Source organism: Suricata suricatta, chromosome 13 (genome assembly GCF_006229205.1).
Source record: "Suricata suricatta isolate VVHF042 chromosome 13, meerkat_22Aug2017_6uvM2_HiC, whole genome shotgun sequence".
NCBI classification, from domain to species: Eukaryota; Metazoa; Chordata; class Mammalia; order Carnivora; family Herpestidae; genus Suricata; species Suricata suricatta.
In genome coordinates this window covers 16,264,911-16,268,544 of record NC_043712.1, presented here as the reverse complement: position 1 = coordinate 16,268,544, position 3,634 = coordinate 16,264,911, and the positions used below count along the sequence as shown (strand labels likewise).

The 3,634-nt window shown below is 44.4% G+C and overlaps 1 long non-coding RNA gene across 1 annotated transcript in view; it reads right to left on the bottom strand.

Moving 5' to 3' along the window:
• The window catches only part of LOC115275715, a 90,464-nt gene extending 87,512 nt beyond the window's left edge, over positions 1–2,952 (bottom strand). Inside the window, exon 1 of the long non-coding RNA XR_003901710.1 lies at positions 2,877–2,952. This is a non-coding gene — a long non-coding RNA (uncharacterized LOC115275715). The remainder of the gene's footprint in view (positions 1–2,876) is intronic.
• Positions 2,953–3,634: the final 682 nt, after the last annotated feature.

The window sequence follows — 3,634 nt, the reverse complement described above, 5'->3', positions numbered from 1 at the left end:
CTCCCTCCTGACTCTCAGGCCTCTCTGCAGCTTGCAGCCAGCCCTCTGCAAACTGCCCTGTTCCCCACATACCACTTGGGGGGAAACCGCAGGCCAGGGAACCATTGTGGTCAGACCAGCTGAGCCCTTTCATGGCGTGCTACAATTCAGGCAAAAATGTTCTCTTTCAAGACGGATGACCCTCTTGCCAGCAATTGCTATGGAATAAAGTAAAAGTAACCTGAATGGTTATTAGCAAAGTTTTCCTAACTTAACACCACTGACCTCTGAACTAACTCCTTCTCGATGACTAAAGTGCTTAGAAAATGCAGAGCTAATTTTGATGAGTTAAACCAGTGAGTTTGCATTTTCTTTTTCTCTCCTTATGATTTTGGCAAGACGTTTTACTTTCATTGCCATTCAAGTGATCCCAAGCCATTTCATGGACAAGAATATGGCATTTTGCTTGGGCCAGAACTTTTTGGAAAAAAGCAAGCTATGGGATGTCAGCGGTGGAGGAATCCAAGAAATTGTGCAGTCCAGGTTCTCACTGCATGGGTAAGGAGGAGGTGAATGGAGCAACAGCTGGACTGTCAGAACATGAACCAAGGTTTGCTCTTAGCCCCTGCTTTCTGCCAAAATTGAGGGGTCTCACTGAAATTCTTTCTTGTATAGAATGCTTACATCCGAAATGTAATCATGGAAAATATGACAATTTCACTACTGTTTTTCTTTCCTTCTCTCTTTTTTCTTTTCCCGTTTCCATTGGCCTTTATGTAAAATTCTTTGTGAAGATGTCAGTCTGCCTCAGCTACACTGAAGGGAGATAAGGAAGGGGGGGTTATCCACCATTGAAGTAGAGTGTTAGAGGGAGGGTGTGTCTCCTAAATTTTTTAAATGTTTATTTATTTTTGAGAGAGAGAGATGGAGCATGAGCATGGGAGGGGAGGAAAGAGAGGGAGACACAGAATCTGAAGCAGACTCCACGCTCAGAGCCTGATGTGGGGCTCGAACTCATGAACAGTGAGATCAGGACTTGAGCTGAAGTCAGACACTTAACCGACTGAGCCATCCAAGCGCCCCGGAGGGTGTCTATTTTAGTAGCCCGTGACGAGGGTGGCAACAGAAAGCAAATTTGGACAAAGAGTAGAATAAGTCCCCTAGAGTGAGCCATGAAAAGCCATCTATGTGGGGCTTTGGTGTACCCCGGTATGCTGGGCACAGCCTCTACCACTACATTTTCCCCAGCCTCAGGGGATGCAGACTAGTCAGGGAACCCTGCAGCTCCAAACAGGTCTAAAGTCTTCCATTTCTATCTTAACAAGTATGTGAATTGTAGATTGTACTCCATAACACTATAATCCGTCAGAGCTAAGATGCATTTATTGTAAGACACATCATGGTTTTGTTCCTAAGAATAAAAAAGAAAACAGTAACTCAATACTGCAAATTAAATTGTGACACAGGATCAACTGTAAAATGCACTCTAATTTCAAAGGTGTTAATACATGAATGGCTGAGAATAGATGAACTACTGGGTATTTATCTGGCTTTTAATATAAAAATACACCCCCCTAATCTTTAAGTAAGCTTATTTCAAAAGGATGCGCCATGCTTCTCTTTTGGCTTTGTGTGCCCACTGGTAGAGCTGCAAAACCCAGGCATATGCATACTCCCATTTAAGAAACATTAATTGCACCATTTCAGTGACATGGGGCATCTTTCAAGGGGTATGGGAAAGAGAGGAGCTGTGGAACGTTTTTCATTTAAAATCCTAGAAACTCAAGAAAATTAAAAACATATGTTCAAACAAAAACTTGCACATGAATGTTTATGGCAGCATTATTCAAAAACACCCAAAAGGTGGAAACAAACCAAATGTCCATCGACGGATGAATGGATAAACGAAATGTGGTGTATCCATAGACTATTTTTCTGCTGTGGAAAGGAATGAAGTACCCATATAGGTTACAACACAGATGAACCTTGAGACTGATGCTTAGTGAAAGAAGCCAGCCACAATAGCCATATATTATCTAAGGCATGCATATGAAATGTCAGAATAGGCAAATCCAGATAGTAGATAGAGTAGAGGTTGCTAAGGAGCTGGGGAAAGGATGGACTAGAGAGTGACTTTAATGAAGATAGGGTTTGTTTTGGGGGTGATGAAAATGTTCTGGAATTAGATGGTGGTGATAGTTGTACGATATCGTGATTATGTTAAAAGATACTGAGTTGAACACTTCAAAATGGTTACAATGTTCAATTGGATGTTATATGAATTTTATCTCAATAAAATGGATAAAAACGCCTAGAAACTTTTTCCTACCTCTCATCTCCCAGTTACAAGTAGAAACAACTCTGTTGGAAATAGGATTGGGAGGAAGTCTTAGCTAAGCCTTGCTCTAGCTCCCAGGAATGACTCCTGAGGTCCTTCTCCAAAATAACACTGGGAGTCTGAGGAGCCAGTGCGAAACCCACTGCCTGAAACTCTCCTCACAGTGGCCTCCTTTTCCATGGTGCATTGTAAGGCGGAAGCCACGTTCTCCCAGGAGCAGATTCCCTGAGGAGAGAAGATAGTGTAGCCTTCCAACACATGCCTTCCCTCTCCAGCTCTTCCAGGTACTCCAGATGCAGACTGCTCCCTCGCTGGCACCAAGTTCCTCACACATTCGGGAGCCGAGTTTTTATACCACCCACATCCACCGCGAAAGGCCAGCCATGAGGACTTTGGAGATGCAGCATGTTCCGCTGGAAAGTTCCTTCCCAACCTTAAATCCCCCTTGGAGCAAGGCACATGCGCATCCACCCTTCACCCCTGCATGCAAGGCATGCCGTCTGCTCGGCCCCAGGTGCTGCCGTGGTCAACAATGTCCGGTTGAGCCTGCCCTACTCACAGCATGTGTTGAAAGCTGATCACGGCAGATCCATGTCTTTCTTGCACGTTCTGATCTGGCTTTGGGTCACAGTGATGTACTTGCCCCCTCCCCACATCCCTGGTTTCATGGCTGAGGCAGTGCCATCATCTCTGACCCCAGTTTCATCTGTTACCAATTCATGTCTGCCATTTGTGGAAGCTTTCCTTCTAGTAACTTACTCTGTTGGCTCCAGGGAGCAGCCTGAATAGCGGCAGCCTGGAGCCCCAAGCTCCACCTACACTTAAGTCCCCAAGAAGGAGCCCACGGTGCTGTTTCCCACATCTTTCCTTCTGCTATTTTTTTCTGCTTGACATTTTCTCCCTCCTCTTTTTGCCTAACTCACTCATGTTTCAAGACTTAGCTCAGATCCAGTAAATGGATGCCTGGCCATATATGGAAAGATTCATCTCACCTCCCACTCTACATACATTAAAAAAAAGTTAGATAAAATATAATAAAAGTAAATAATACACAACCAATCTTAACACATAGAGAGGGAAATCCACAATGCCAGCATGGAAGAGGGACCTGGCATTGGAGCTGTGAATGTAGGCGGATTCCTAACTCACAGGGGTGGGAAAGGTTACGTAAATGAATATGGGCTTTGCTTGCCTGTGTGAACTGAAACTCTGAACAAAGACAGGAACCTTAAAGAAAGCCCTAACTGTGAAATAGAGATTTCACCACTAGCCCTCCACCTCCCAGGGCTATACGTGGAAATTAGAACCCTGTGAGAG